Source organism: Oryzias melastigma, linkage group LG3, assembly GCF_002922805.2.
Source record: "Oryzias melastigma strain HK-1 linkage group LG3, ASM292280v2, whole genome shotgun sequence".
Taxonomy (NCBI): domain Eukaryota; kingdom Metazoa; phylum Chordata; class Actinopteri; order Beloniformes; family Adrianichthyidae; genus Oryzias; species Oryzias melastigma.
In genome coordinates this window covers 10,378,041-10,402,097 of record NC_050514.1, presented here as the reverse complement: position 1 = coordinate 10,402,097, position 24,057 = coordinate 10,378,041, and the positions used below count along the sequence as shown (strand labels likewise).

Genomic DNA, 24,057 nt, shown 5'->3' with positions numbered 1-24,057 from the left:
TCAATTTGACAATTTTCACACTGTTCATTAGTATAATTATTCTAACAACAATCAAGAAATGTACACACAGTTTTTAGAAAATGCTAAAATTATATTGATTTTATGAAAGGAGCCTGAGGGCCGTTGGATATTTATACGGGGCCGCATTTGGCCCACGGGCCACACTTTGGACGTGCCTGGTTCAGAGAATATTTTGGACATTTCTAAAATATTTTTCCTGTTGTTCAGTATTTGATCTCTTGTCGTGCTTGAATTTGATACTTACTGTATATATTTTGTTGTGTTACACAAAACCAAAAATCAAGTGTAATTTGTGGTATGTTTTATTCCAAAAAATATCAAACAAAAGAAATCCCTATTGCTTTTGAAGATGTTATAATATTTCATGTTTCTTTTTTGTTGTTTCTGGATTACTTTCTACATTTTGGCTAAAGGAATAGTTATTTCTGACATATTCATCTAAAACCTGTCTGCTTAAATTAAGTTGATGATAACCTCCTATATCAATTGTAAAACAGTCAGGCAACGCCTCATTTCAAAGTTGTGACTGCAAAGTAGAGAGAGATTCAATCATCTTTCCTTGCCTAAAAGCATATTCAAGTGTGTTTTTTAAGTGAAATTTACTCATCTATAGATATACCATAATCTGTTATGATTTGTGAACCATCCCCTTTTTTATTCAGTCAATGAAAAACATAGTTTTAATATTTTTTCTTATTAAAATAATCTGGGATGAATTAGACTATTTTTAATCTTGAATTTTGAATTAACCAGTGATATACTCTATTATTATGTATTTATTAATTATTTAAAATAACCATTTGATTTTTAAATAGGGTAATACTTTTAGAATTTGTACATTTGACAATCAAATATTGGAATATTGGTTTTTATGTATTTTATTATATATATTTTTGAAGCTTCATAAATAAACAAAAAGAAATATCAATTAGATATTTTCATAGTGAATCTTAGTTCTTTCACCAGTACCCCCCCCCCACCCCCCACGTGCCCAATTTGACTAAATAAATATAAATCCTTGACTACTCTAAACTTCTACTTGAGAAGTATTATTTGGAAGACACAATAACTTCACTTGAGTCAATATTCAGCAATGGTACCAGCCTCTGCCGAAATCTGAACCTGATAGGCTACATTATATTTTGACAGAGAACACCCCCGTACCCACAAGTATTTTTTTTTTTTATTGAAACTCCATTGTGTGCACTCACACACTGCATTTTTAAAATCTGTTACTTGTTGCAGCTGTGATGGCTAAAAAATTCACAGCACTTGTGGGAAAACTGAGAAACTGTCATTACAGCAACAGGCTTGTGTTGTAGGAAGTTTTCCGTAAGCTGAGGAAAACTATAACTATAATATTTAGCTTGAAAACTTTATTGTGGTTTACACCACAGTGGCAACACAGATTTAGGAAGAATTCCCAGGATAGTTATAATTTTAGTAAAATAAAGTTTATTTCATGTTTTAAATGTTTGTTCAGTTTGTTTGGAATGTCATTCTAAATGTTCTTAGCTTTCTGTAACGTGTTGTGTTACACTAAATATTTGAACAAAAAGCATGCTCTTGCAGAGATGCACGTGTTCAATGCCTCAAGAGGCTGCACAGTTTGGATAACGTGTAATTAAAGATCAGTAAGTCTGTATGCAACACAAGTTAAAGAATAACATTGTTTAATACAAGCTTGATCCAAATAAAAAAGTTTGTAGGGCAGATTTTGTTTCCCAAACAATATTGCCAACTTTCCCACGAATTGTGAAAGAGCAATGCAAAAAAGAGAAAAAAAGACAATCTCTTTGAATTAAACACAGACGGGCATAAATGTATTTGTCAGTCATTGATTATGTTTCTCCACCCAAAAGAGACAGGATGTAAACATAAAATCCACAACTGGGACTGTATACTTTTTTTAAATAAAATATTTGCATGGTACAAGAAATAATTATATGTTCAATAACAAAAGTTAACCATAATATTTTGTAATATAACCGTGGTTTGTCACTAACAGAGGTCAAATAATCTCAGGTTTTCACACACTGTTGCTGATATTTTGGTCCATTCTTTCATGCAGATCTTCTCAAGAGCAGGGATGTTGACTGCAGAAACAAAAGACAACGTGACTCATGCCGACTGGTACCAATCACTCTTAAGGACACAAAATGGCAGCAGACAAACAGGATGCCACAGTGACGGGCTTTGACCTCATTTCGTAAGGGCCCGGAGGTAAGGCATTTTCTATGGGTGATGTCAACACCTTGCTTTGTCCAGTAAATAATACATGTCTATGGGCTGCACGGTGGGTTAGCGCTCTTGCCTCACAGCGAGAAGGCCCCGGTTCGACTCCCGGCTGGGACCTTTCTGTGTGGAGTTTGCATGTTCTCCCCGTGCATGCGTGGGTTTTCACCGGGGACTCCGGCTTCCTCCCACCGTCCAAAAACATGCTTCATAGGTTAATTGGTGACTCTAAATTGCCCCTAGGTGTGAATGTGAGAGTGGATGGGTGTGTGATTGAGGCCCTGTGACAGACTGGCGACCTGTCAAGGGCGAACCCCGCCTTCGCCCATCAGTAGCCGGGTTAGGCTCTGGCACCCTCACGACCCCGAAAGGGACGAAGCGGACAAGAAGATGGATGGTTTGCACACACTGTTGGTGCTATTTTGGTCCATTCTTCCATGCAGATCTTCTCAAAAGCTGGGATGTTTTGGGGGATGTTGCTTGGAAAAAAAAAGACTTTCAACTCTCTCTTTTTAAGTTTTTAAATTTTAAGTCTGCAATTGTATTGATCTGAAGCCTCTGTTTCCAAAATCTCCTCTGAGGGGTGTGGCTTTTGGAGATGAGTTGAGCCACCACGCCCCTGACCACCCTGTCTGATTATGAAATCTCTGTGTCTCGCTAGCGTAAACCTTCAGCGCTGCTACATAAAAATGTCAAGAAATATCGGTAATGTCCAGCTGTCTGGTTTTGAGCTGGATGTCAGCTCGGACGAGGAAGTAGAGAGTTTCGTGGACCAAACTTACTCCAAAAGACTGTGGTCAAATGAGCCACCGTTCACATTTCCGTGGTCACATCAAGAAGCTCCATGGAGTCTCACTGAGATTTTCCAGCGTTCTCAGTCCTGCTACCGTAAGTATTGTATGAAACTCACACAAAAAATCCAATGACGGCTGAATTGACCACAGAAATGTGAACGGCGGCTCATTTGACTGCAGTCAATGTGAAGATACCATCTTCTCTTCTCCAGAACCTGAACTAGACACACTAGGAACAGATGAGGGTTTAGTGCATGTGCAGCAGAGCTGTTGATGGAAAGAAGATCATTCATTCGAACAGAATCTGTTTGTGACAGTTTGATTGATAGCAATTTCAAAGGAGAAATACTCAGAAATACAAAAACGAAATGATTTCTTATTACATTTATTCTCTTTCATAAGAAAAATGCCACACATACTTGTAAAAAATACAAAAGACATGGTTTTCATCGGAGGGGGACTTTAAAGCTATTTTGTGCAAAAATATTTCTCGGAATGGTCCACCCAATGTGTTGTCCATTCAAGATGGTAAAAGCCAAAATTTGAACTGCTCACCAAAGGTTCAAATGTTGTTTTTTGCATTAACTAGTGATTGAAAACCTCTATTGTGTAGATTTTGGATAAAATATCGATAATCTCTGTCTTAAGTTGATACAAGGTGAATACATAAGTGATTTAATAGTGAAAGGAAACAAGAGGTTTTCAGGGTGTTCCCAAATGAGAAGAACATGAAGCCCAGTTGTTTCATCCTCTGTAGTTTTATATGAGCCAGAACATGCTCATCAAGACAAATGACCAAGTAAAATTGAAAAATAGCACATGGTGAACTGAAACCAGACCAAGCCAAGGGGGTGGGACTGATACTAATGTTGAGAATCCAAAGACCAGGACCACATCAGACAGCACTTTGCATGCAGACATTTTTATGTACCTAGAAGCAATTGCCAAACATTTCAATATTTATGGGCACACATTCATGTTAAGTATAATAAAACAAAAATTAGCTCTGATAAAAGCCTTATTTATTAAAATAAATTGGGTATGTGAGTCAGGTTTAGTCAGGATTGTGGAAAAGTGGCCAAATATTCCATATTACTAAATTATCCAAAGCTCAAACACGCAAAATAACATTGTACATTAAAAACAAATCAAAATGCATATAACCCGCAAGGATATGAATGAGTCGAACATTAACTATTGGAGTCTGCTTACAACATGTTCACTTAAAAGCAATAGAGCTTCCAGCCAAAAGCTGTTTGGACTTTTTTTTTTACTGTTGTGACCCAGAAAGCAGGGTTGGGAATCACAGCCGCTTAGCCTCTTATAAAAGCCAAAGCTACAATCTGTAAACTGTTAAAAGACAGCAGAGAAAAGGAATTACAACTCAGTATGTTCCACAACTCACCAATTGGAAGATGTTTACCTATAAAAATGTGGAAGCATGATGCAGTGTCTCAGAGTGTGCATTCGTGTGTGTGGTCAAAGGAGACCCTTGGTTGTCGTGACTCTGGTTGGGGGTAGAAGTGGGGGCAGATGCTATCAGACCCTGATTTCTGTGGTTATGATGACATCCAGATAATAGCAGACACACATGCATCACCCCCCCCCCCCACACACACACACACAAATACACATTCAAGACATGCACAAGCATCTTTTCTGTTTTAAGTATGCCAGTACTGGTCTCTTTCTCTCACACACACAGACACATACTCCCACAAAAAAGAAAAAAAAATGCAGGGACACACACATGCACACACAAACCTGAAAATTACAGCTTAGCATGCAAGCGTTGAGCAGATGGGTTCCTAATGACTGTTGTGTACAGTGCAGTGGGAGTGAGCTGCTTTCCCATAACACGTCCGCCTCACCGCCCTCTAGAACCCTAAGTACAAGCCTGGTTTTCATTTACTTTATGCTTTAACTGGCACAAACATGACACAAGTCCAAGTTGCAGGTGGTCAGAAAAAAAAACTTTATTGAAACTTTTTGAAGATTCCTCTACACTTTTTTTTTACAGAAAGGGACTAACCACTTATCATATTAAACATTAAATGTCTAATTTATTGTTTTGATGCATTTTGTAAGGTGACGTTATATTTTCTTGTGACATGACTTTTGTATCTGTTTGCTGTCCAATGCCATCCATTTATCAAAGCACAGCAGAGGAGCATATTTATACAGGATAAATTATCTCTTTAAAACAAGGCTTTAAATTATGTCAGTATGTTAGCGTGGGAGTCAAAGGTAGACTGCTGAGGATCTCTCCTGATTGCTGTCAAGGCATGATTACTTTTTAATGATGTAATTTAATGATCTAATATTTAAAAATATCTCTCACAGTCCAGTAGAAAGAGGATAAATGTTCATTTTGTAATCAGCATCTGCTGCCTTCTCTCTGTTTTGAGAACACTTTGACAATTTTAGAGGATTTCCAGTAAAGATTACCTAATGAAATTGGAAGAAAGACAACTTTTAAATGTCTAATTCCAATGTCTGAGCTGCGTTACATGTTAATTGACGGATTTGATGTTCTATTTTCACAGTTAAGGTTATTTACATGATTTTAAAACAGTCTAATTTGCAATACTTGTAAATCAACTTTAAAAAAGTATTTTAAAATAGCATCAAAATATATAATTCCACTTCCTGTAAAACTTATGGCAGTAAAATAACAAAAATTAAGATCTAAAAATTTTGCACACTCACTATGAAATGGAGCAAAAGCAGGCAGTTTACAACAAGGCGAATCTCTACAGAGGAACATCAAAAGACATAAGCATTGACCTTAGATTAGGGATTGATGCATAGTAAACACCTTTTAACAAAGACTATTCTCTCGAGGATATTTTTAAGACAACGGCCAATCATTTCAGGACTTAATGTCTTAGCATTTTTATTCAAAGTCATTAATTTATATGATTATCAATAAAATCTGGATGACAGACTGGATCGTGGAGTTCCTTATAAATTTTGGTTTAAATTGGAAAAATGTCCCTGGGCATATTGGGCATAAGCTACAATTAAAGCTTTTTCACCAAAGAAACACCATATGTGGTGAAATCCACCTTAGTTTAAATTGTTAAACTTTAACTGAGTTGGAAGTTTTCTATGTAGTGTTTTTGTCAAAGATGTTTATGTTTTATGAAGGACATAAACATCTGGAAATAAAAACACTTTTTTAAACAAAGTGTTAACTGTGGTGTACTTTTTCACCCCCCGTATGATAGAGATGTCAATTTGCGTGAATTGTAATGTCTGAAACAAGGACGGGAGAAAACTAGGCTTGCTTTCACACTAAAACTACGTTTACACCGGCCACTACAACACCTCTTCAAGCAACCGCTTCCAATGAAGTCTATGTAAAGCTTGCATATGGGTGTTTCGGGCTCCCACACTCAAAACGCCTGCATTCATGTGTCACTACTCAAGTTTTCACATCCTTTTTTGAGCTCTACCCACAAAACGAGCATTCATTGAAAGTACACTGAAAGCTAAAACAGTTAGTAGTGACGTATTGATGTTGTCTATTTCAAAACATAGAAATGGCAACTACTATTTAAAATTGATCATGGAGAATAAAATGAATAATTGCGGTTTCTGCGTAGCCGGAATTATATGACACAAAATCTTTCATATGTTGGGTAAGGGGTGTGAAAGCAAACGCCTGCAGCAAGATTCATGAGATTTACCTCTTCTATCTGAGTATGTGCTCTTGTATTGGGTAGCGAAAGTCCAGAGTGAACACCATATGCTAAAAGCTCCTTACATGCCCGTTGTGTACGTGGCATAAAAAAACTTGACAGATTCACTTTGAATGAGCGAGGACAGCTCATAAATTGTGAATATGTTTGCTTTCATACAGTGCTTTGTCATGAGCAGAACCGAAGCTTGAAGCAGAACAAACTTCTTGAAAGAATACTACAGTTCCGATATAAATACATTTAGGCCAAACTCCAATTCTTCCCCAAGATTAGTGCGCACTGGAGGTGCATTCACGGAGGGGGTTGATTGATTAATAAACTGGACCAGTATTTCTTCTAACATTTGGTTGTTTGATGGTAATGGTAAATGGCATATATTTCTACATACCTTTTTTTTTTTTTTTTTAAGACCAAAGTGCTTTACAGTCAGCGTCCCATTCACCCATGCAGACACTGATGACAACTCAGCTGCCATAAGAGCCAACTTGGAATCCCCAGGAGCAATAGGGGCTTCAGTGTCTTGCCCAAGGACACTTTGACACAGGGGCAGGAAAGGCAGGAACCAAACCTGGAACCTTCCAAACAGAGGCCAACCGCTCTATTTCTGCACCACATTAATCCAGAGAGCCAATATTAGGTCAATTTCAAACTTGGTTATTTTGATATGATTGGTTACACGGGCCAAAACACAGTTTAGAGCCAATTAGAATCAAAAGGCGACGTCACTTGTTGGAGGTATGTAAACATAGTAAAAACTCTCTAAAAACTCTCATAAATGTCTCAGCCTTCCACATCTCACCACTACTACTAACTTTAACATTAGAGAGCATCAAATTGTAACATTATAGTGTAAACAGCTTGTAGCACCTCAAACCATGACAGCGCAGCTATGAAAAAAGCCTGTGATTCAATTCAACCTTGTTCTTTACAGCAATGCATGCTGAAGTTACAGAATACACAATATGAGAAGCTACAGAACAGCAAAGAGATTTCTGAGAGAAAACTGCAGGGCATCAATGGTCATTCTACCACATTGGTGTTGATTGAGACATCTCAAGCTACAATTACATCATTTTAAATTGGGTGTGTAGTGAAGCGTTCTATGGTAATTATTTGTAGAAATGGGCATGATAGTGTTCAAAACTTCAGACCCAATCAACTACTAGCTGTCATAAATCAAGAATGATGATTTCTCTGACTACGTCTTAGGATATCTTTAGTTGAATCTGTACTGTGGATGAAATACGTATTATAAAAAATATATTAACAGTCTGTCATCCTACTGTACGAGAAACAAAACAAGAAAAAAAACTCAAAGAAAAATCAAGAAATTAATGCCCAAATTTATTTCCAACGATGAAAAAAACTCTCACTTATGTTTTTGCTTTCAAGTCGATGGTAAATTAAGGTAATTTTTAATTAAGCAAATACAATTGGAGCCAAAGTGGTCTGATGCATATTTGCATCAATGTGTGTTGAGGGGTTGATGATTTTATAAAAATTCATTTACATTTCAGTGAGGCAAATACATATTTGAATCTTTTTGCCAAAAAAGTACTTTGTGGCATAACCTTATAAGGTTTTTGGTCCACTCTTCTTTGGAAACGACTTCAAATTAATTAAGATTTGGTGACTTACCTGAAAACTCGGAGCTTCAGCTCTCTTTATAGGATTTCTATAAGACTAAGGTAAAGAGACTGGCTAAGCCACTCCATGACCTTTATATACTTCACCAAAACCCCAACAGTAAGACTTACTTTTAGCTCCAGACCTACTGTATAAGTGGATTGATGATCATATTGTAATTCTTGTATTTTGGCATTAACTTATCACCTCAACCCCCAGCTTGTTGCTGATGGTTTTCTAGTCCATTCAGGTCTTCTGCAGTTCTCCAATCTTCTCCCCTAAATCCACTGAAAGGTCTTTAGTGTTTCTCATGTTGGGGAGTTTGAAGGATTGACTTTTTGTGTAGACAGATGTCTTTTATACAGGTGATTAGTTTCAAACAGGTGTCTTCAATTCAAGTGACAAGTTGATAGAAGAGTTTAACTCGTTCATGTGAACCAGAACTATTAACGTTTACTTGGGGATAATATACTTGTTTCACTCAATGTCATTTTTTTATTTTCTTTGTGATTTCTGTCTCACACTATTCAAATCAACCTACCATTCAGACTACAGGGCTGTCAATTGTCTTAAGTGGACAAACCTGCAAAAAAAAGCAAAGGATCAAATACTTGTACTTGTACATGCTTCTTCTAGTCTAGCAGCTAATATGCAGCATTACTGTATATATCACAATTGTAATGGACTCGTTTAAACTTTAACAATCACAAATATTCTAAAGTATCTTCAGAATTGTACCACCTAAAAAGGCAGGTGTGAGGCAGCTCCAGTGCAGCTTGGACTAAAACCAGGAAGTACAACCACATCAGTCCTGTCTTTGGATCTTTGCTGTGTTGCTCATAGTTCTGACTTTAAAACAGCTCTGCATGTGTTTAAGTCTATCTAGCTTAATGAGAGCAACATAAGAACCCCCAGAGGGTGTAAGAAGAGCTGGACAGGGTACAAAAAGTCAAATCCAAAGTGACACCAAAGGTAACAGAAGCCCTTGAAGCTTTAAACAACAGACTGGAAGTGGCTTTAGCAGGTTACAAAATCTTAATAGAGCTGTGGAGCTCTGTGAACTTTGGCTTTTGCTTTTTACTGTGTTTAGTTCAAGCCTAATCTATTCTTTTATTTTATCCTCCCATTGTAGGCACTAAAGATCTTCTCTTGAGAGATTATTTATTCTGATTCCACGTGTCTGTTAACAGAGTAACTGGCTAACTCACAAAGGCAGCACGTTTCCAAACAGAGTGCCAAAATTGCAAACAACAATGCTGGTGTTTGACACTCCCGCCCCTGTCCAATCATTTTCATATCTTCCCATCATGACAGAAAGACATAAAGAGCATCCAACAAGCACAATCCAATATAAACTGCTGTCCAGATAGGACCAGGCGCACAAGTACAAAGACATTTGTGGAGCCAGATAGAATACGAGTTTGCATCACATAACACTCATGCTCTTACATTCGCACATACCTATTTTTATTGCTAGCTCCTTTTGAAAGGCATCAGTCAGCAGCTCACTTAGAGCCACATGAGCGAGCGAGTGAGTAATGTTGTATTTATATGCGTGACCTCGCTTGATTCACGTTCAGCTTGTGCGTGTGGAGCAGACAATAAGGAGGCAGGTCTGTCTGAAGGCTTTTCGTTTCCTGATGTACTCTTGCATGCAAAAGGTGATTTGATAGACAACCATGACGGAACAGCCACTCTGAATTACATGACTCGGCTAGGATGTTTTTGTTTCTGTGAAACCGAACACATCAACGTGAGTGACAGGATGAGCTGGATGTAACTGAGACGTCTAATGAAAGAAGGCAAGCTAAAGCTCTGCTAGTCTCAGTTACTTTTCTTCTTGCACGATATCTCGTCCACGATACCGTCCTCCCACACACAAGCATCCTCTCTCATCTCCACGTTGATGCACAACACCGTGACACCCTATACGGTTTACAGCTTTGACAAACTGTCCTGTGTAATGGTTTTCATATTCTTCAAGGTGGCCTGAACCTGTGCCAGAACTGAACAAGAAGAGCAAACACGAGTCCACCACTCTCTGTTCCTACTTAGCTTCAATGTAAGCTGATTAGTCATGTTCCTGGAAAATAGTGTTTAGCTTTTAGTTCTTTTTTTATTACCTGCCTTTATGTAAACACAGTCAGTGATGGTGAGATCAGTGATTAATTTGAGAGGGTTGGAAGTGTTCCAGTAAACACATTATGATAACATATATTCTTGCAAAGCCCTAATTTTTTAGATATTTTTGTAAAGTTACCAAGTAAGCTTTCATTGTTTTTAGAAACAGTGGTATCAATAATCTCCCAAGCAGCATGCTGGCTTCTCAAGAGATCTTCTTGCTTTACACAACATTTCAGTGTGGTTATGAAAACAGACTTGTTTTTGAACTTTTAAAAAATATAGTGTAATCTCAGCGGTGGCAGATACAATAATAAATTATTTTATGCATTGCCAACTAAGCTGATGAGAAAAAATGTTGTAATTATGGGGAGTTCTATAATTATAGAAAACTGTGCTACTTCACAACACATGAATTTGAAAAGGCATGAATATGTAATATGCATAGAGGAAGCTGTACCGATTTGAACACATTCTAGTCAATGAGTGTGGTCACACTTGACACACATATCTGTTTTTAAGCCAAGGGAAGCACAAAGTATACTACTGCTCTGAATTCAAAGTCTATAAGTCTAACAATTTCAATGCACAGATATAGGATTAAACAGACAGGACGTATTTTTGTGAAAAAGACAAACATAGAAAAAAAATATGCACAATTTTCAAAATAAAACGCCACATGCAACTTCCAAAATAACTTTGAGCATAATAAGCATCACACAAGTATGGTTTGGGCCTGAAGAGGATCCAGCTATAAAGCAAAAATTGTACTTTCAAATTTGGCTAAGAGGTAGTTTTTAGAGGCTTCAACTTCACTCAAAGGTACGATAGTCTCTAAAGATAAGTTATAACTTTTCCGTAAAAGAAGTTCGTTGTTTGAACACCAGCTCAGACCTTTATTTACCTTTGCATGATTTTCCAATTTTTTTTATTCCACAGAGTATTCCATCTTCCATATTTCCAAGAAGAGAGAATCTTTTTCTCATAATAATAACCCCGGTTCTGGAGCGGACAATTGGTCCTAAACTTGTTTTTGGTTAATGTGGAAAGCAGAACACAGTATTGGGGGAGTGATGATTTAATGGCAGGATCTGACAAACAGTGTCATTGAAATTGCATTCTGGAAAAGTGGACGCTCACCTGTCACCTGAATCTTTACTTATAACACCTAGCTTGACTCTTCAGCAACATCTCAGCAATTGCCTTTCATAAATTATTGGACATCATACAAAAGTACCAACTGTCAATATTTATTTTTTTCTGTGTTTCTTTTATCACATTTGACATTTGAGGGGTTTGGTGTTGTGGGAGGGCTCTTTAGACTGTCCAGATAATATGACCTGAAGACATTCATCAAATTTGAAATGTTCTGACCAGAACAAACTTTTCATTTAAAGCTAAGCTCTTCTTACATTGTGAAAACCAACACATTTCTCTTTTCATGCTGAGTGAAGTTTTTTAGTCCCACAGTCCAAAGTTAAGTTAAGTGCTTTACAGTGAATGTGCGAGGCTGTTTAAATGTTTATCTCAGTATGGCTGTGAGATAGATGAACTCGCAATAAGAGGGGCAACCTGGTTCTTTCCTAACGGCAGCTTAAATTAACACTTAAGCGATAAGAACACTTTACGTCACAGGCCAAGGAAATGTGTCAGTGGACACAAACAACTAAATTAATGTAAATTATTATGGCAACTCTAACAAAATCAATCACATTACGCAACATGCTGTGATTCAGAATTTCCATCCATTTTCTAAACCCGTTTTTTCCCTTTTGGGGTTAAGAGGCTGCTGGAGCCTAACCCAGCAACTCGTGGACAAAGACAGGATACACACTGGCCAGGCCCCCAGCCTGTCGCAGGGCCACAATTATACACCCATAGACACCCACTTTTACACCTAGGGACAATTTAGAGTGACCAATTCACCTATGATGCATGTTTTTGGACAGTGGAGGTAAGCCTGGAGAAAACCCCTGAGTGCACAGGGAGAACATGCAAACTCCACTCTGAAAGGCCCCCTGTTGATGATTCTGTTTCAGGTTCCCCAGCTGGGGCTTGAACTGGGACCTTCTTGCTGGGAAGGAAGAGTGCTAAACACTGCACCACCTGATTTGATAATAAAAGTTGCGTTGGATTTTCTATCTTTAACTTTACACAAATAGATAAGATCTTTGGGCTGCAGAGTGATTCAAATCCCAGCTGGAACCTTTCTGTGTGGCATTTTCATGTTCTCCTCGTGCATGCATGACTTTTCTCCAGGCATAATAGCTTCTTACTATGGTTCAAAAATATCCATTATTGGTCAATTAATGACTGCAAATTGTCCCTGGGTGTGAATGTTGCCCCACCCAGCAAGGCCAAGTGAGCTCCATATGGCTTAAAAGTGGGAAGAAAATGTGAGCCCTAATTGGGTTTGTCTGCATTTCCGTGGTGGCCCCACCTGTGTTTGCCCACATTGGCTCCGCTCTCCAGGGACCGCCAGCCTAGGGGGCACCCTGCTAGCTCTGCCGGCCCCTGGGGGCCAGCACTCACTTGCTCTGCTGGACCCTGGGAGGCAGAGGTCGCTAGGCACAGAAACTGCAGACAAACCCAATTGGGACCCACATTTTCTGCCTACTTTTAGAGGATACAGGGCCCATTTGGCCTTGGGTGTGACCCTGCGATGGTTTGTAAACCCATCCAGGGTATAAACCAGCTTTGCCCAACAGTTCATGAGTGTGAAGGCACAGCCTGCTACACCGAATCAAAATGGTGGCAAACCTCCATGCACTACCATATTTAATACATTTCCCATTTCAACCCTATTCTTAAATAAACACATTTCTTTGAGTTAAAATATACATTTATTTAGCACACATATTTTGTTTGATTTTGATTTGTTTAATTAATTTCACCAGTTTTGAGTTGCCAGTGCTGAGAGCATACTGGTTGCTGCAGGTGTGGCTGGCGCTCTGTTCCTGGAGCTGTGCTGGTGGGCCTGAGCAAAGAAGAACTAAAGCCATCACAGCCTTTAAATGCTGCAGCTGGGCAATTGGCAGGCAAGTCTGCAGGGGGAGTAAGCATAGACTAGTTTAATGCTCGTTTACTTTGCTTCTGTTGCTGTTAATTTGTTAATCCTTTTTGTGTATTTTTCTTTTGCTTGCTTTTCATCTTAAAGACAAGTATGTGTTTAGTTCCTCCCCATGTTTGTCAAGTGGTTTGATCACCCAATATATATGTTCCCCTGCTTTGTCTTATCTTAGGTTAGTTCATTTCTGTTACTTGGTCTGTTCAGTCAGTTAAGTTAAAATTGTCTCCTGAGTTAATTATGTTTCTATTGACCTCTTTTAAGAGGCCAGTTTGTAAATGATTTACCTTTTTTGAAAAAAATAAACTTTCATTTTTTGATGAACATTCTGTTGTCCTCCTTGGCCGCTCAATACCTCACAATGAGATAGGCTCCAGCAACCATTTGACCCCTGAAAGCATTGGTCAGGTTTAGACAATAGAAGGATGGATGGATGTTCCAGCCTCCACAGCTAAACTCTCAAAGTTTTAGCTGTCAGGAACACTAGTGGTAGACCCAAAATGCAGGACACCAGGCCAGTGACAGGAACTAAAGCTTTACTAAATAAACTTAAATAGGAGGAAAATAAACTGAGTGACAAACAGATGACCTGACCAAGTTGAACTGAAAACCTGTCACTAAAATAAACTGAGGGTAATCAACACAAGAGAAAACAGCTGACCAATAGGAAATGTGAACCAGGTGTGCACTGACAGGAGAACAGGGGGATATAGAACATGACTGAAGCAAAACATTACACCACCAATAAAAACTCAACCAAAAAGGCACCAATTCACACACAATCAGGGAAATCCCTGGTTTACTACTCTCTCATGCTGGATATTCTTGATACCGATCTCTTCTTAGAAATCCAGTACATATACTCTAACATTTCACAGGAAGGACGATGTATATCTCAGCCTTCTGACGTTTGTTCAGACCCTGTGCCAGACCTCTGTGCTAACTGGAAGACCACATAAGTACTGGAACTAACTCTTCAATTTCTTCACAGTTTGGGGGATTCGCTCTGTCCTTTTTCTTCAACTGCAATCCTCTCTGCCTTGGCCTCTGATCTGTTGTTATACCACCACTCTAATGTGTATCTTATGATGTTATAAGTGGCATAACATCATAGAAGTCACATAGTAAAAACTACACTGATAAATTCAGAAAATGATTCATGCATGGACTCCTACCTCCAGTTTGCACACCTAAGAATATTCAATCTTCTGAATGTGAGCAAGTGTGTCCAATTGCAGAATAAGAAATTGCAGAGGAAGAATTTAACTCTTGGAGGTTGTGGAAATAACATTTCCTGAGGGATTATCGTGGATTTGTGTATCACAGGTAATTCTCTCTACTTATGCTTATCTTGTAGCTTATTTGCAGAACAGTATCAGTTTTAAGTGAGAGGTAAGTAAAGACAATAAAAAAAAATCATGCTTACACAACTGTTTTCCCCCCTCTGGAGGCATGTCATCAGAGTTTGTTTTTGTGGAGTTTCCATATTTCCCACCAACTTCTGACACCTTCCTACACCACCCCCATCCAGAGGTGTGAGACATGTGTCCCAGTGTGGTGGGAGCTGGACAGACGCCCTTGCAGTCTTAAGAGGTGACGAGGCCAGTAAATCTGCACTGAGGGGGTGGTCTCATAGGCTGCCCCAGCCTTGGCAGAACCCTTACGCCCAAATTGAAAACAGACGTGTTTGAAGTTCATTCTCTGAGTTACTACTGTTCAATTGTGATTTACAAGAGTGTGTGAGATATGGAAATCTCTCACGCAACTCAAGATATGGGCTGAGTAAAAGCACATTGTGAAACAGGCCTTTCCGCCCTTTGGGAAGGACTAATCTGTAAACTCATGCTATCCTTTCATTTGGCCAGGGCTGTTTATTCACTTTTTTTATCTTTTCACTCAGTCATCATCTCAAATAGAGGGAACAATGTCTTCTTTGGTTAATAAAAACAGCATGTCAGGAGCTCAGGTCGTTGTTCCTTTTGGTTGGTAGGAGATTTGATGGTCAAAAAGACAAATGCGCTCTCCAGTATAAGCTGTATTAACAACTTCAGGGCATTAAATTGTGACAGTTTTCTTTGCTTTGTTTATACGCCCCGTCCACCTGGAGGAGCTGTAATAGGGCTCATTCTGTATCCAGTTACCCTGCACACCTGCAGCTAATCCCCCTCACTCTTCCTGCAATTTATCATCCATGGTCACCTTTCCACTCCTGAGCAGTTCTTCAGTACACTAGACAGGGTTCGTGGCAAGACCCACATTTCAAGCCAAATAAAAGACAAGAATTTGATCCACGATGCGTGTCTGCCTCAGGATTCTCCAGGTACTTATCTGTCGGCCTAACTCCATCGCATGAAAGGCGTTTGGGTAAAAGATAGACGTCACTTGACTGGCTCATGCCCCTTCACACCTTATGCTGTGGTATGATAGCTTCAGATTCAATACTGCATTTAGAAAGCATCATTTATGAGAAACATTGATTCTTGTAATGCTCGAGTGTACCTGTCAGACACACCAGGTTAATGATCTTTTACAGTTCTCTCAATTTCAGTTAATTACCCTAGGTGTATGTAAGTGTCTGGTTTTCAGTTCTTAACGGTCATGTCATCTGCTTTGTCACCTTTTAGTTGGTCCTTTGGTCTTGTCATGTTTAAGTGTATTAATTAAAAATGTAAGTTTCCACCACCAAGCCCAGCCTCTTGAATTGTGCATCCTACACTGCCAGTTCCTGACGACTTCCATATTGGGTGCAATGGATTACGGGTGTATCATCAATGAAAAGTCTATTTTTGAACCTATAAGACACATAGAACTATACGGTGCATTGAGAGAGACTAAAGAGTTTGAGATAAATCTGTCAGTCAGACTTTACTGAAAATGTTCACAGTAACTCCAGAGTTTGTTTGTAACATGCTACACACTACCCATGTTAAAAGTGTTGGAGCACATTTACAATCACTTCTAACCTTGTTTGAAACATGTAAAAATAAACAGACTGATACCACTATAACAAACATTACTCTGGCTACACTAACTCCCAACTTTGTCAGTAACACATAGACACATAGTCTGACACTACTACATTAAAGCCATGATTTCATATTTACAAAACATCCAACCTTGATTGCAACTCCCAAAAAACAGACTGACATTTTGACAGAGCACCAGTTACCTCTCAAAATTGCTTCGACATCAGTCAGTAAAACCAGAGTGAATCCATAAACTGTATAAGGTGCTATTGACTGTGAGGCGGGCTGTTATTTTTTGAAAATATTAAGGCTTTTAAGTGTGCCTAATACTGCAAAAAAATCTGTACCTGTTTAATCTGAAGAAACAGATTTCAGTCATTGAGTTTTAAAAAACTGCCAATGTAACAAACACTTTTCATGTTTGCTGTTGCTTCCATTCTAATTAGAAAAATGGACCCCTTGACTTTCTCTATGTTCTTTTAGTTCTCGTTTTAAAATTTCCCTACAAAACCGTTTCCTCTGTGCATGTTTTATCACTAACTAGAGTGGCAGTTTGACAAACAGTCGAAGTGCTTTTATGACTAATACATTTTAGCAGATGTGTCAGGTAAACAGAAACACATGTTACCCCTGCGCGTTTAGTTGTTTGTTTTGTTCAAGAAGATGACAGCAGAATACCTCGTGTTCCACAGCAGGCCAATTCAAAACCCAACTTTTCACGAGTTATTTCCTTTGGACTGCCGCCTGACCCCTCACATGCATGCTGGCCCACATTGGTCTCTGTTAAACTCACACATTAAAACACACACCCACATGCGTGACACCTTTGCCTCAGACAACACCTGTTCACCACACGAACAGCTCCAGTCCATCCACCTATGTCTGAGTCCTCCCTGTGAGGCATGACTCAGTCATTTTGGACTTAAATGAAACGCACAATTTCTGAACTATAACCTCACAAAAATAAATTGCCGTAAATAACAGTGAGAAGTCAGAGTTAAAAGTTTTGATTTTTAAAACTTGGAAGAGATTTTTTTTACGAGATTGCCAGGAAAAGCTGATGTGATGCCAAAATATAGAAAAAGCATTTTACATTGAAAAGTCAAGGCAAATCACACAGAACACATGGAGAGCCTTCCTTGTGAGTTAGCAACTTTATTATTTTACAAGGGTAAAGTATATGTTCTCTGTCCAATGTAAACTTCTTCTAATCAACTCAAATCTGTTTTTCCCACTTTCACTATTAAAAAGACATTAAAAAAGACATCTATCCTTACAAAGAAACAGAGAGTCGACACAAAGAGGGCATTAAATTATCTTACAATCACTTAGAACTGTGCAATGCTTGTCAAATAATAAAACCACATGGATAAATCATGTGGAAATTGACTAGACCTCAGCTTGTTTAAAGACCCACTCCAATGAAAATTGTGTTTTTGGTGTTTTTAACACATTCTTGTAGTATTTTCCTGATTATGGAGAACATATAGAAAGAAATGTAAGATTAAAAACAGAGTTTCTAGGTATTTCTTTATCCAAATCGTGGTGAATCCGTAACAGATTTAAAAAAATGCTGTTTTAAACATCTTGTAGCAGTGACATGCAAACTATTGGTAACCTCGATCTCCCATGCTCCGCTCTAATCTGATACATTCATTGTAAACAAATATATCTATGAATGTCTGTTTTCCTTGTCCAAGTTGGCATCTGGCTCAAAATTTTTGTTGCACCCCTAATGTTAGCTTGGTGTTGTGAGGGGGCTCTAAGCTAATGGAGGAAAGTGTAGTAAACAAAGGGATCAGGGGAAATGAGAGCAGACTTACTCCTGCCCTGATGATCCCCTCCCGTAATTCAGAGGCAAGTTTCTGATGAACACCTGCTGCTCTCCTGAAACTATGTTCTCAAAAACAACACTTTTTTTTAAATTTGGCTAATAACAAACTAATCATAATTACAAGACATTTGGGAACACTTCTACTAAAGATCAAAAGCTGATTGGAGTGGGACTTTGAGCCCAAACACATGCTCTGAGTTTCACAGCTATTTCCAGATAGCCAGGCCAATTTGTTCAGGCTGCTTTGGGTCTCGAGGGGTATGGGACATGGGACAACATGGGACATGAGTCAGTTTAAGAGGTTTGCACCATAGACTGTATATCACTGGACAGCGTGTGTCAGTCATTCTGTTTGTCAGAATAATCATACTTAGTCTGATAGCTTTTTCTTAACATCTTCTTGCTAATACAATTTTTTTCACTCTTTTTTTTAAATTTCAAGTTATAAACTGACCAGTCAGATACTTCAATAAAAGCATGTGGTGCCCGTTGGCCCCACCTTGAACGTTTGACAAATTCTCTCGAGCTGCTTTCAGTGGAAAATATGACTTAAATGTGACACTAGAAATGTGACTCAGACCGACTCGGACCAATCACTATCAACTACTTCCGAATGGCGGCGCACTTATTGCAGAAAAATGGCAAATAAATTGGCTTCATTTCGCTGGAGCCAGAGGTAAGGTATTTTTTTGGGCGACTTCACAACCACTTGGTCTATCTCTATTCATAGTCTATGCTTTGCACAATAGTTGCTGATATAGCTAGTATAGTCGAGCAATGCTTAATCAAAGCCTATGTGTCTGTCCAGGCAGCCACAGCAATCTGTGCTCAAGGAGTATGGAACACAAGTCATCTTAAATGGTTCTCACAGTAGCCGATAGCACTGAGCTAGCTACTATAGTAAAGCTCTACTCCATCAAAGATTACATGTCTGTCTGGCAATTTGTTCAGGCTGCTCGGGGTTGCATGGTGTATGAGAAACGAGCAAACTTTGGCCCAAAAAAGGGTTTACAGCAAGAAAAAGTCCCAATTGTGAGTCAGTGGGAATCCTATAATCTTGTCAGCCTTTAGTTAATATAAGTTGTGAAAACAGGAACGCTTAAAAAAAATCCTTATCTTTCACTATAATACACACCACAGAGATTCCTTGAATGAACATCTGAGTTTATTAGTCTTGTGGTCACAGCTCCGCAAAAGCCAGAATCTATGAAAAGATTAAGCAAGGACTAGATCCAGAAAGTTTTCTTCCTAGAAGGATTTTTATGTGGCCTTGTATTACGGGAAGATATATTGAGATCACAAATCTTTTTTGGGATACTTGTTTGCTTTTCTGATAGACACTGCCAGGAGAGGACAGCTGATTAGAGTGTCTTATACAGACCATGTTTACTACCTCCCCCTCTGGTCTCCTCTACTGTCTGCTTCTTTAATAAATGAATATCACAGTTGTTTTCAAATGTATTCCCTTCTATGTAGTATTTTTAAGCAATAGAAAACAAAATCTGCCTTTTCTGCATTCTTATAAAAGTCTTGGAAAAACAGCATTATGTTTATGAAACAATTGCACGTATAATTTTTATGACGTTCCTTAAGGTGGCCCCACAAACTGTAAGGGAACTGCGAGACACACCTGTGCCCCCTTTCAGATACGGCAGCTTCCTACGACCCTCCACAGGCCTGGAAAACCCTAAAACTTGGAGAAACCAATACAGGTCAACGTATGCCTGTGACTAAGGCATAACTTTAGTTTGCCTTTTAGTTGAAAAGTTGTAGTTCTTAGAAACAAAAAGTCATAATCCATCTTTTGATGAACTTTAATTAGAATGAGTCCAGCTGCTTGTTTCATTGACACAGTAGAACATGTTAAAACACTTTGAAACAGCTGCTCTGGAAATTCAAAATGATTCCCAGAAATCTTCACTGTAAAGGAGAATGATTATACCTGCAAGTCCAGCACGCAAGACCTCCATGTTTGTTGGCAGTTGTTTCGCCCTGTCTTTGTGATTTCAGACTGACAGGGGTGGCAATTGTCATAAGCATGCTTCTGTTTACAAATTTATTCCACTTGTATAAGTGAAATGAGATTACAAACTGAGCAACAAAAAAAAGACAGGGAACCAACAGATTTTCAGGCATAATAATACGCCCTAATATCTAAACTTGACTTTACAAAAGTAAAAATAAATACAATCTTGCACCCCCAATTCAATAATTATTTTTCCAATTATAATACAGAAGCTATGGGACGATGCACATTAATGACAGAATTTGAAATGAATGAGTCTAAAAAATGAGTTGATATTGCTTTGACTTACTGTTCAAGTGCAAGTCTATTACTCTAACATTTAGACAAAATGTCCCACTGAAGGTTTGACAACACCTACACTAATTATCCTCACAAGAAGTGTAGGAACAGTAAAACATTGTTTTGACCTTCCCTACCTTGAAACACCAACGCCCCCCACAATCCAGAGCAACCTCTTGCCAAGTTCATTACGTGCTCTGTTTAACTCAGTAAAGCCTCCACATATGAAGGCTTTTATGGAGTTACTACGCTTGCTGTGTTTACACCTCATACAGTTTATTATCATTGCACCCCACTGTTTTGAAGCCTTAATACATTTTTAATAAAGACGTTAAAGTTTAAGGGGCTACCCCTTGTCGAGTAATGGCATTTTACTAGAATCCTAAACCTTGTTGTTTAAAAAGGTGTCACGCAGGGATTCAACACCTATTGTAGGGGGAAAGACGTACTCACTGCCTACATGACCAGAGAGAGACACGATACACTAAATGCTGCAAAAATGAAAGGCAAGTGAGGAACTCAGTACTATTATCACAGGTGATAACAGTACTGTACTGTGATGAAAAGCCTGCAACATGGGGAATTAGCTTAAAGGAAAAATGTGTCATGACTCTGAACATGATGTTTGGTGATCTGAACACTTTCCTGCAGCATATTTGTTTACGAAAAAATATGCATTGGTCTCTTTGTACTTAACATGGGTACTGGTATTTATTAATACAATCATTTATTTAAACACCTTAATACTGATGTTGCCTCTCATGACTTGTATTTGTATTTTCTTGTTGAACTTGACAGTTTACAGTTAATAAACACTTTGGTTTCAGGTGTTGGTGGTAGAAAAAAAACTAAAAAAAAATATACATTTACCTTTAAAAATTTGAAATTTGCACTATTATTGCCCTTTTCTAAATTGTTCTTGTACTGTATTCTAATATGTGTATATACAGCATTTTTATAATAATAAAACTTTACATTCCAATCACCTTCTGATCTATTCTAAAAGTGTTCCCAGTGGTCTTTTGATTATGATTAGGCTATTTTTTAGCCAAAATAAAAAAAACTGTGGTTGTTTATTAGAACCTAATTTCTGCAGAGTGGTACAATTAATTCGAAATCTGATTTTGAATTGTGGGTGGGACTGTTGGCATGGAGTAAGTCAGCGTTAATTTCCCATAGTTCCTTTTGTTTATGGTGTCTCCCACTATCTTACAGCTCCTCACAACTTCAAGCTTACATTACTTTTGCAACAATTTTATTTTTAGAGCTATCCATCTGTACAGTTTTGAACCAGATTCCAGCTCAGACAAGGAAAAAGAAGGCATGGATGAATCTAGTCATCTACAAGTGAACGCATCAGAATAGAGTGGAGAATGGAACTTGTGACCTTCCAGTTACAGATATTACACAACAACTACATCCATCCATACATTTTCTAAACTGCTTTGTCCCTTTCTGGGTCACACGGCTACTGGAGCCAAACCCGGTTGAAGGCATGTTTCAGTTTATTTATTAAATGTTTTACTTTTCTGCCACTTAGTCTCCTGCGTTTTGGTCCTCATCCACCACTTACTGACAGCCAGTGTGTCGCAGGACCACAATCACACACCCATACGTGCTTACACTCAAACCTAGGGACAATTTAGAGAAACCAATTAACCTATGAAGCATATTTTTGGATGGTGGGGAGAAGCTGGAGTCCTCAATGAAAACCCATGAATGCATGGGGAGAACATGCAAGAGCAACAACTACACGTTTTTTCTCAGTGCATTGTTTTGTGAACTCCTGATTCACAATGGTTTGAATAAAGACTCAGAAATGCAGTTTTAATTTTAATTTTCTTTATACGTGCCCTCCATCATAAGAACAATGTTAAAAGAAAATGTAAAAACCACCAAAACAAGATTTTTATTGGATCGGTCTTTAAGCTATTTAGTTTTACTATACACCTTTATACTATCATTAACTTTTATTTTAGTTCATAAAGCTAATATATACCGCAAATGTATTCCTCTTGCTTCTCTTTTTTTACTAGCTAGTCCAAAATAAGCTGTTTTAAGTGATATTCCATCCCTGCTGATTTATTTATCTTCTGATGGATAAAAACTAAACCATAGCTGAATTTCACAGTTGGAACTTGCTGTTAAACAATAAACTCACAGTTAAAGTTGAGACTGTTCTTTCTTTCTCAAAAATCAAACAGGTTGGGGAAATAATTTTAATATAATGCAAAGTGTCAGAAAAAAAGCAAAACATGCCTAAAACATGACAACCTATTAACGACAAGCAAGGATCTAGTGGCAACAAACAGACTTAAATACACTTGGTACCTGTTACCACAAACAAAAAAACTGCTAATAGATTGGAAACTTGACCCTTATGTGCTGTGGCTGTGGGAAACATAAAACCTGCAAGAAGATAGGACAAGGTGTCTAAACAAAAAGGCCCCAGTTGTGCTGGTTTTTATTTATTAAATCCTATTGATCTTTCCCTCAAAATTAAAAATACTTTTATGGAGGAAATCAATATCGTTAAAAGGTATTTTTGTTCCTTTTTCCCTGCAAAAAAAAAACAAAAAACATTCTCTTAGTTTTTACTGAATAATAATAATAATGGATTAGATTTATCTGCGCTTTTCACTCAAAGCGCTTACATTGTGTCTCCATTATTCATTCACACCTCATTCATACTTGGTGATGGTAAGCTACTACTGTAGCCCTGGGGCAGGCTGACAGAGGCGTGGAAGCCAGTATGCGCCTACGGCCCTCTGACCATCACCGGGACATTCATACGCATTCACACACCAGTGGAGCCACACTGGAGGCAAGTAGGGTTAAGTGCCTTGCCCAAGGACACAACGACATTTTGGCTGGCAGGAGCCAGAATCGAACCGCCTATCCTTCGATCATTGGCCGACCCGCTCTACCACCTGAGCCACTGTCGCCCCGAAGGAACTCTAATGTTTCTAAGAGTTATGGGAACATTTTTTTCTTAACAAAAATGTATTAGGACTATTTAAAAAATATATATTTAATACAATTCAAATAAATGTTAAATACGATAAAATTTTGAATTTCTGAAACCAAATTATAGGTATTTGGTTGAATGAGAGTAAAATTCAGCATTATGAATTTTGACAGTATACTTATGTGCAGTTTCAGATGAAATTATTTCATCACTGTGTCCACTGCAGAGCAATGTTGTCAAAAATGATAAAAACAGCTGTTTGCTGCAGATCTTTGTTTAAAGCAGTTCAGTGAGAATAACTGCTAGACCCCAGTTTAATTTATGATTTAAAATCTGTTTATGACATGATGGAAACCCAGTGAAAACAGGATTTTAGACTAATAACTCTGCAAGTGTGTGCAGATTAAGTTTACTTT

The 24,057-nt window shown here is 38.2% G+C and overlaps 1 long non-coding RNA gene across 1 annotated transcript in view; it reads right to left on the bottom strand.

Moving 5' to 3' along the window:
- Window positions 1–1,194: 1,194 nt before the first annotated feature.
- The window catches only part of LOC112160504, a 47,429-nt gene continuing 24,566 nt past the window's right edge, over window positions 1,195–24,057 (bottom strand). Inside the window, exon 3 of the long non-coding RNA XR_004949884.1 lies at window positions 1,195–2,117. This is a non-coding gene — a long non-coding RNA (uncharacterized LOC112160504). The remainder of the gene's footprint in view (window positions 2,118–24,057) is intronic.